This window comes from Rhineura floridana, chromosome 11 (genome assembly GCF_030035675.1).
Source record: "Rhineura floridana isolate rRhiFlo1 chromosome 11, rRhiFlo1.hap2, whole genome shotgun sequence".
NCBI classification, from domain to species: Eukaryota; Metazoa; Chordata; class Lepidosauria; order Squamata; family Rhineuridae; genus Rhineura; species Rhineura floridana.
In genome coordinates this window covers 10,281,113-10,292,324 of record NC_084490.1, presented here as the reverse complement: position 1 = coordinate 10,292,324, position 11,212 = coordinate 10,281,113, and positions in this window count along the sequence as shown.

Genomic DNA, 11,212 nt, shown 5'->3' with positions numbered 1-11,212 from the left:
ATTGAATTTGAGCATACGGACCCAACCCAACCGCAATCTATCCATGATTGGACTGTAGTCCACAATAAATGTGATTTATATTTATATGATAAGCCTCCCCTGGGAACAGACTTTGCAGCAGAAATTGCCTTAATGGATACTTTCCCAGGAAAATCACTTGAAAAAAATCCAGGATTAGGTTGCAACTCAAATTCTATATTACAAGTTCCAGAAACGGATGATGAGTTAAAGGAACCTCCTCGTGTGGAGAATAAGGAAGTTACAGCCTATGATTGGAATCTGAGCATTGATGAACGTTTAACACCTGCTGCCTCAACAATGACTGGCAAAGTTTTTAGCCCTTTGAAAATCTCTTCTTTATCGAGGCAAACAGAAAGCAAGGAGGTAGAGAGTACCCATCCATCTGAATGGAAATTCCATCTGCTACTGCTGAATGATGAACTTGAACGAATTAAAAATTTCCCAACTGAAAGCTCTGCTCTGCTAGTGGTGATAGCTGAATTTCACAAGTTCCACACCTGATTGCTCTGATTCCCAAGGAAATGACAAAGCTGTAAAAATTGGCCTTGACCAGAGTTGTCACCTCTAGCTATAAAAAGAAAAGAACTAAGCGCAAGACTACCAAAACATTTAGTACTAAATGCACCAAGCGGGGCAAGACAAAAAACTTAACACCTAAACACAAGGGGAAAGCAAATCTATCCTTAAAGCGGCAGAAAGGATTAAACTTTAAGAAACTTTTTAAGATTATGGAAGAAACTCAACAGCCCTCTGTTAAGCTGGCAAAGACACAAAAATCAAGTTTGCAGACTGGCAAGATACAATCTACAGTAACTGACTTAAGCCCCAGCTCTGATCTGCTCTTACCTCCTTCCGTTCCAGAAGTTGTGGCTCCACTTCAAGTAGCATGCTTGACTACGGAAATGGACAGTGGGGTTTTTAGCAAGGAAATACAAGACCCATGGCAGCATGCATTGAACGAACTGAACACCAATAAGCCACCGTATGGTAGGATGCTTCATAAACCTCTTCCATTAACTCAGCAAAAATGGGAACTGGAACTAAGTCGCTGCAAGTTAGTTTTCTCTAACTATCCCAAACTGAGGGGCATGCTGACTCCTTGGCAGCGCAAAGTGCATATACAACAATTGATAACCAAGATTGCTTCAGATTGCGGCTTGATTGATGATATCACAGAGATCAAATATCTTTTTTATGATTATAAAAACGCTAGAGCTGTAGTGACCTTTGGAAGTTGGCCATCTCTGATGCGTCTTTACAAGGTTAAATATCAGTTTTGGCATATAGGCATATGTATTAGTAGGCAATTTGTGAACCAGAAACCGGTGCATTTATTCAGCAAACTCCAGAACTGCGAGCCAGAGAACAACATAAGAAAATTTCCTCAGCTTCTGGAAGGGCCTTTGTTTAAAGTACATCCCTTGCCTGAGGAACATTATACTCAACAGCAAAACCCCTTTCTTCCTACTTTTGATCCAACCTTGGAAGAAAAATATCTTATAAAATCATTCCATGCCTTGCCTACAAGATCTCAGAAAGAGATTATTGACAGACTAACACTTTTAAGAAATACCCTTGTCCACGTTTTAGATCTAGATAAGACACTTGACCCCCTCGGAATTACAGAATCTGCTCAAACCAAACTGGGATCTATAACGGAAACTTATCAACAAAATTCACTCGACCACCTGGTCCAGATGTCCCAACCATCTAAGGATTCTACCCCCTCATCTTTAAGGGACCATGTTCATTACTTGCCCAACAATTCTGAAGAGCTGGTGACTCATCCTAAGATACCCCCATCAAAGCCCAGGCTTGTGATACCAAAGGAAGATGAGTGGCTACACTTTAGGTATCTTGATCCAGAGGAGCTAGGCCATGCCCCGGTTGGGCCTTTAAAAATTCCCTCTAATATGAAGTCATTGCCTCAGCCCCCTGTTAAATCTGGAGCTGTATTTCTGGATAAGGATGACGTGCTTGATCGGATCATAGAGCAAGACTGACAGTCTCCCTTGGTTCAAGATAATCCCACCAGATCTTTACAGTATCGAACTCGACAACCTCGTAAATGGGGAGGATCGGGACCGAAATTAGACCAGATTAGAATCTTATCATGGAATGTTGTGGGTTGGTTTTCCAAATTACAATGCCCTGGGTTTAAGGAATTTTTAAGATTACATGATGTAATTTGTATGCAGGAAACCTGGTCTACAAAAAGTATTTTCTTGGATGGCTTTTCGGCCTTGGAGCTACCCGCGAAACCCGCAAATAGAAGAGGTAGACCCAAGGCCGGTCTAGCAATTATGACTTCTACCTCTTTAAGTATGAGCATTAAGAAACTTTCCCCTTGTGGCAACCTAGCTATCACGGGTCTAATAGAACTTAGAGCAACCATTCTTTTATTAATAAATGTATACATCCCGCCTTACCCCCACAAATGGGAAATAGCACTATCCTGGGATCAGCTGGAAAATTATATAGTTGACTTAGAAATGCAATATCCCAAGTCGCAATTAATAGTAATGGGAGACCTGAATGCTAGGACTGGTCCAAATAACGATGCCCTGGCTGAATCTCCATTATGGGGGGCGATAGAGGTTGAAAATGTTATCCCAGAGTATGGTTGATGTTCAAAAGACCAGAAGGTAAACTATGCGGGAATACCCTTGATCCAATTGGCGGCCCGCTTGAATTTGACAATTATAAACGGACACATGAAGGCAGATGCCTTAGCAGAGTATACTTACATTACGGGACGTGGAAGTAGTGTAGTGGATTATGTGTTGACTTCTCCCCCTTTGCTCAATCAGATTGCCAACTTTCTAGTAGGTGACAGGCTGGAAAGTGACCATCTCCCTTTGATCTGTACTTTGACAGCAATAGGAGGGGGTCATCTGGCCACTATTCCTTTCCGTGAAGATACTACACCCAATCTTCGCTATAAAAGACTCCATTGGAACGAAAGGATCTCTTTAAAGATGACCAGTTTCTTAGACTCTTCCCAGGGTTTAAACCTAAGATCCCGTATAACAAATGCTAATGAAATATCTGTTGCTTTACTTGATTACTCTACTCTGACTTCAGCTTTGGAAAATGTTGTTAAATCTACTATGTCACGTCACTCCTGCCACCCAACTAAACAGTCCCCTTCCAGTTGGTTTGACAAGAAATGCTGGGAGGTCAGGCAAAAGTTGAGAAGTCTCTATATTAATTATAGGAATGCTAAAGCAAGCCTTCTTCCACCTGAATGTTATTCAGTCAAAAAGAAATACAAACAGCTAATTGTCTATAAAAAGAGACAAGCTATTTAAGAAGGATGGAAGACTTTAATTAATGCCTCCTTAAATAACAACTCAAAGCTATTCTGGTCGCTAGTCACTGATCCCTTGGGTTCTTCCTCCTCCTCGCAGTGTGCCATCTCTCCTGCCATGTGGGACCACCACTTTACAGTATTGTTTGCGAATCTTGGGGATAATCCCTTCAGGGCTTCTACTTTGGTAGAGCCCAATTCATTACCAGCTTGGCCCCCTATAGAGCAGAAGGAAGTAGCTACCCTGATCTCCAATTTAAAACCTGGTAAGGCGCCAGGGATAGATACTATACTGCCTGAATTGCTAAAGTCAAACACTGAATGGTGGGCCCCATTGCTTGCTAATCTATTTACCAAAATTAATCTTACTGGCAAGCTTCCTTCAGCTCGGCTCGAGGCGGTGGTTATTCCGGTATTTAAGAAAGGAGATAGAGGTGATCCCACCAACTACAGGCCTATTAGCCTCCTCTCATTTGTGAGTAAGATCTATGCTAGTGTCTTAAATATCAAATTACAAGCCTGGATTGAGGAGGAGGACATCCTGGGGTGGGAGCAGGCAGGTTTTCGAAAGAGTAGATCTACCATTGACCATTGCCTAGTTTTACGACATCTGGCGGAGAAATACATGAGTGACTCTAACAAGGGCCTTTCCTCTGCTTTTATGGACCTCAAGACGGCTTTTGACTCGGTCCCTAGAGATCTATTATGGGCCAAACTGTCACAGACCTCAATAGATAAGCGACTTTTATATCTGATAAATTGCCTCTATCAGTGTACCTCTATCCGTGTCCGATGTGGGGCACATGATGGTCTTACTAAACCTATTCCTGTCAATGTAGGGGTGTGCCAAGGTTGCGTCCTGGCCCCCACCCTTTTTAATCTTTTTCTCAATGACCTGAGCAGTTACTGCCTTGCAGATAATCTCCATTCCCCGAAATTGGCAGAGGTGAGATGCCCCATACTGCTTTATGCAGATGATGTGGTCCTATTATCTTATTCGAAAGTTGGCCTTAAAGATCTCTTACGCGTTTTTACATTATATTGTAAAAAAAACCTACTTACCATCAATTATGCTAAATCAAAAATCATGATATTCTCACATAGGTTTTCAAAAGAGCCATGGAGTATAGAAGGTCAGAAGATTGAAGCTCAATCCAGACAAGACTGAGACGCTGTTGGTGAGTACCTTCTCTGCTCAGATGGTGGATGTTCATCCTGTTCTTGATGGGGTTACACTCCCCTTGAAGGAACAGGTTCGTAGCTTGGGAGTTCTTTTCGATCCTTCCCTGTCTCTTGAGGCCCAGGTGGCCTCGGTGGCACGGAATGCTTTTTACCATCTTCGATTGGTAGCCCAGCTACGTGCCTATCTGGACAGTGACGACCTCGCTTCTGTTGTTCATGCTCTGGTAACTTCTAGACTAGACTACTGCAATGCGCTCTACGTGGGGCTGCCCTTGAAGACTGTTCGGAAACTACAGCTAGTCCAGAATGCAGCGGCCAGATTGTTGACGCGGACCAGAAGGTCCGCTCATATAACACCTGTTCTGGCCCGCCTGCACTGGCTTCCTATTTGTTTCTGGGCTAGATTCAAAGTGCTGGTTTTGACCTATAAAGCCCTACACGGCATGGGACCGCAATACCTGGTGGAACGCATCTCCCAATATGAACCTACCCGTACACTGCGCTCAACATCTAAGGCCCTCCTCCGAGTGCCATCCCATCAAGAAGTTTGGAGGGTGGTGACTAGAACTAGGGCCTTTTCAGTGGTGGCCCCCGAACTGTGGAACAGTCTCTCCGATGAGGTGCACCTGGCGCCGACGCTACTATCTTTTAGGCACCAGGTGAAAACCTTTTTATACTCCCAGGCATTTTAAAGTGTATTTTAACAGCATTTCTGTATTTTGGATGTTGTTTGGTTCGTTATTGTTTGTCTGTTTTGTTTTTTTTATTTATTGTATTTATTGTATTTATATATTATGCTTGTTTTTATCTTTTTGTACACCGCCCAGAGAGCCTTCGGGCTTAGGGCGGTATATAAATTAAACTAAATAAATAAAATAAATAAAGATTGAGCAGGTCAGGCAATATAGATATCTTGGAATTATATTCTCTTCTTCACTTTCCTGGTCTGCTCATATACAGGCTGCACTCTCATCTGCCAATAATACTTCTAAAGCTACCACCCACTTCTATTACACCAGGGGTGGCCAATACATTCCGGCTGCCCTTCAAATATTTAAAGTAAAAATCCTCCCGCAGCTTTTATACAGCATCCCTATATGGGTATCGAGTTTCAGCGCTAAAGTTGAGGCAGTACTTTCGTGCTTTTTACACTCCATGTTTGGGCTGCCACGCTGTGCATCTGCTGTGGGACTTCGACTCGAAGCAGGTTTTACATCAATTGAGTGTTCAGCCTGGCTGCTGGCCTTTAGATTTTGGACTAAAGTGGCCTATGCAGGACCCCCTCTAGGGTATTTACATCTAATATGGAGAGATTCCTTTATAAGCTCCTGGTCCAAAATTTTCAATGAGAAGATAAAGCGTCTTGGCTTCTCATTGGATCTTCTGACTACTTGGGACCGGAAGGTAGCAAATCACTTCATTGGCCAGCGGATTAGGGACATAGACCTGCAGTACTCAATGTCCGGTGCACGAACATCATGTTCACCGCTTTATTTTGGTCTGAGTTTCCTCTTCCCAAATCCTGCGGCCTACCTCGAAAAATTGACTCTATCACAATATAGATTCTTGTTCAGTAGAGACAGATTTAACTGCCTCCAATCTGCAATTCTAGTTGGCTGCTTCCAGGGAATTCCCCAGGAAAGGCGTTTCTGTTTCTGTAAGCCAGGGGAGGCTGAAACCATCGATCACGTTTTATTTGTCTGTGAGTTATACAAGGATGCTCGTATCAAACTGATCCTCCCAATTACTAAAACTTTCCCGGGTAGACCTATTGAGTGGCTATTCCATTACCTTCTATCTGACAAGAATAAGGCCGTTACTGAATCAGTCGCGAAGTTTCTTTGTATAGCTCAGATTTTACGAAAAGGAAACTCGGTGCTAGTTCAAATTTTTAAACAAAGCATTATTGTTGATAATGTATTGAGTTTTAACTTGTTGGGATAATTGTTTAAATCGCTTGTATTGTGGGTCATTGACTGCATAATAAAATTTGATTTGATTTGATTTGAAATATTAAATAATAATAATAATAATAATAATAATAATAATAATAATAAATAAACAGTAATCATCAAGTCTGTATCTCTGGCCCAGCTTAAATTACCAACAAGCTTCATTGTTTGCAATTATGCAATCCTAATTATGCCCAACATTAGCTTGGTCTGTTTCTTCATCTTCTGCTATTATTCCTCTCTTCAAGGTGCCATCAAACTTTCTAGGCTAATAGGCACATATGGAACATTAGGGTGTCAATATGACTACTATGGGGAAGGACATTATAATTAGAAAATGGTTGCTGTTCAGCATGTGGTCCATCACAGAAGGTAAAGTGATGAAATAAAAAGAGCTAATGTCTCAGTCTTCTAACACAAACCCCAAATTTTCTGACAGATTGCTCATTTCACAGAAGGCAAACTGGTGAGGCTAAGACACAGATAACCTGAACAGAGACACACAAATTGCACATTTAGATTTGGTTAAAGAAGACACATGCTCCCACAAAACACAGACACCACACAGACACACCCAGCCAAGGGCAATCTGAGAGTGTCTCAACAATGGGAAATTCCCTTTCTGTTCTTCCCACTACAGCCCCCTGCTGAGAATGTCTTGATCATTTGCATGGTTAATGAGTTAAATGGGATTTACTCCCCTACAAACATGCTTAGGATAGGTGAAACTGACCACAGGGGGATGGGAAGGAGAGGAGGAAGAAGGGCAGAAGGGGAGGAGGGGTGGGTGCAGAGGGAGGGGAGGGGTGGAGGAGGGCAGGTTTGATCACTTGCATGCTTATTGAGTCCAGTGGAATGTACTCCTATGCAATCATGGTTAGAATAGATAAAACTGACCTTGTGGGGTAGGAAGAGAAGAGGGAGGGAGGAGTGGAGTAGGCTAGGGAGGAGGAAGAAGGAAGAGGGGAGGGGAGGAAGGAGGGAGGAGGATGGGAGAGGAGAGGGGAAGGAGGGGAAAGGCAGGCCTGATCATTTGCGTGCTTACTGAGTTCAATGAGATTTACTCCCATGCAATCATGCTTAAGATAAGCATGACCATGGGGGAGGAGGAGGGGGAGGGGTAAGAGGGGAGTGGGAGGAGGAGGAGAAGGAGGGGATTGGAAGGGGATGTGCATGTGGAAGGAGGGGAATAGGAATGGGGAGGAAGGGGGCAAAAGGGAGGTGATGGGAGTGAGTAGGAGGGGAGGACAGGTTTGATCATTTGCATGCTTATTGAGTTCAATGGGATTTACTCGCATGCAACCATGCTTAAGATAGGTAAAACTGACCTTGGGGAGGAGGCGGGAAGGAGGGGACTGGAAGGGTATAGGGGAGGTGAAAGGAGCGGCAAGAGGAAGGGGAGAGGAGGGAGGAGGATGGGAGGGCAGGTTTGATCATTTGCATGCTTTTTGAATACAGCAGGATTTACTCCTGTGCAATCATGGTTAGGATAGGTGAAACTGATCTGGGGGGCATGGAGGGGAGGAGGATGGCTAGAAGGGGAGAGGGGAAGGGGGAGGGGAGGGGAGAGGGAGGAGATTGGGTGGATGGATGTGAGGATCTCACCTCAGACCACCACCTGTCAGGTCCCTCCAGTCAGGATCCTGGTTTTTATTTGTTGTCTCACCGGCTCTAGCACAGATCTCGCAAGATCCCACTGCTAGGCAGCACCACCAGCCACTCCCTATTTCACAATATTGCCTGGGGACTTTGCCTTAGTCTCCTTCTGGCTTATTGTTACTTTGTGTCTGGGTGCACTTGCAGGCCACAACCCCACTGTATCTTTGTCTATAAAGCATACAGCCCTGGGTTGCCCTGGATACTTGATGATACACTATCTCTTCACTGCCGCCACTATTGATACTGTTTCCCAACCTTGGTAATTACCCTGACCACCCTTCTGGTCTGTGAAAGCCCCAGCCAAGGATCAGGCTTTTGGTAAACCAATAAAATATTAATTTATAAACACCAGGAAATAACAAGATTACTTTAGGTATATTTAATAACCGTATGGTTTCATATATTGTGTTCCTCTTTATGTTTCTAGTCATATATAATCTGCCTCAATACCAGCCTAATACCACCCAGCCCACAACCAACTCCAATCAACCCAAACTCCACAACCAACCGACCACCAGCTGTCATCCTCCCATTTATACCTTCAGCCACTCAAACGCTCAACCAATCATCATCCAGCATTCTCTAGCATTCTAGCCCATGTACTCCCCCCTCTCACTCACTCTACTTACCACATTTACCCTACAAAACATGCACTTACCATATTTACAGTAATATATACATACAGGGACATCACAATGGGCAGTGGGCAGAGGGGACGCCCCTTACCTTTCCAAATGGAAAACATTGTGAACAGTATCATTGCTTTTCAGTGTTTTCCCCAACTTTTTATTCTACAGCAGGCACATGTAGTCTCCTACCCATATTTAAACTGAAGCTGTCACTGGCCACATCCACACAAGACCTTTATTTCACATTAAACAGTACTGGCTTCTCCCAAAGAATCCTGGGAAGTGTAGTTAGTGACGGTTGCTGAGAGTTGCTAGGAGACACCCTGTTCCTTTCACAGAGTTTCAGTCACAGTGGCTGACTGTTAAACTGCTCTAGCCACTGGAGCTCTGTCAGGGGAATAGGGTCTCCTCTCAGCACCCTTCACAAGCTACACTTCCCAGGAATCTTTGCAAAGTGTAGGTGAAATAAAGTTCTGGTGTGGGTATGGCTTCCTTACTAGCCTAGCCAAGCCAAGCAGCTGTGAGCCTAGCTTTTAGAGTACTGACAGTTCATTCTTACTGAGCGTTGCTGGGCTTATCATTGACTTCAATGCTAAATTTCTTACATTAATTATTTTTTTAATTTTTTAACTTTTTAAGCATCTTTTTAATTTTTAAACTATAGAAGATGAAGGTCAGAGTATGGGACAAGGTCAGTAATTGGATTACAGGTACTCTGTGAACATGACTAATTTTTACTTAATTTCAATTTGACATTGCAGAATGTGAAAAATCCATGCTGGCTATAGTGTACAGCCAGTCTTGTGGCTGTATCAGAGCTTGGAAAAGTTACTTTTTTGAACTACAACTCCCATCAGCCCCAGCCAGCATGGCCACTGGATTGGGCTGATGGGAGTTGTAGTTCAAAAAAGTAACTTTTCCAAGCTCTGATAATACATGAAGTAATACATGGTATAATGCTTGCCAAACTAAACTGATGATTGGGAAAATGAGAGATGGAATCTTCCCTATTTACTAGTTTGAGGTACATGCTTGCATGTCAGGAATTCATCCAAATTCAAACACAGCTGAAAGTAGGATATGGCAAACTGTGAAGCAACAACCATGGAGCATAGTGTTTGGAGAAGGATAATGCAGGAGAACTTGTAATATCTGTGAATTCACAGACAATCAGCTGTCAAAAGCAGTTTCTTTGCCAAGGCGGTAGTCCAGGAGTGAGGAACCCATTTTCCAGTCCAAGGACCATATTCCCATATAGGTAACCTTCCAGGTGCCATGAGGCAATGGTGGGTGGGACCAGAGACAAAAGTGGCTGGAGCAAAAACACTAAAGTCAGGAACATTCAGACCATGGTATTCCCATCTCTATGTATGGATGTGAAAGTTGGACAGTGAAAAAAGCAAATAAGAGAAAAATCAACTCATTTGAAATGTGGTGTTGGAGGAGCGCTTTGCGCATACCATGGACTGCGAAAAAGACAAATAATTGGACACATAATGGGAAGACATGATTCATTAGAAAAAGGCAATAATGCTGGGAAAAACAGAAGGCAGTTGAAAAAGAGGAAGGCCAAACAAGAGATGGATTGATTCCATCAAGGAAGCCACAGACCTGAACTTACAAGATCTGAACAGGGTGGTTCATGTCAGATGCTCTTGGAGGTCACTGATTCATAGGGTCGCCATAAGTCGTAATCAGCTTGAAGGCACATAACAACAACAACAACAATACAAATTCTATACACACTCACACTCCTCTCTCCCTCCTCCGTCCAGGCCAGCGAAAGGCATTAACAGACTTCAAGGGCACATTCCAGCCAGAGGGGGGAAATGACACTCATGGAAGGTGTGAAGCAGGAGCTGTAGCGTTTTGTCTGGGGGAGAGAGAGTGGCCTGGGGGAATTCTGAAGGGCCAAATAGAGAGGCTGCAGGGGTACATTTGTCCCCTGAACCTGAGGGTCCTCATCCCTGAGCTTTCTTTAAGCAGGGAATGCATTTGGGGAAGGTTTGGTTGCACACTGACAGTTGAAGTGTCCCCATTTTGGAAAACAAATATGCCCCCCTTTGGAACCTGGGCAGAACTTTATTTCCAGCAGTATAATATTATATTTATATCTGTATCCAGTGCTTTTTATGTGTGGTACAACTCATCGGTATGGAGTACTCGCACCTCTGTTTTGGCCCATGGCAACCATTGTGTGCCGGCACCCACAGTAAGAAATGAGTATTGGCACCACTTTTTTTTAAAAAAAATGAAACAACAACAATGACAACAACACTGTTTATATCTATATATCTTGCAAGATACGTTTACTTTTTGGATGTATTTTCTATTAAGGTCTCCAGGTACTGGGACACCCCCCCCCCGGTGGCTCCTTATAACCGTTATCACTGTTTTGCTCTCTCATGGAGGAGGACCAGAGAGGAATTCAGCTTCAGCTGAGATGTGATAAACATATT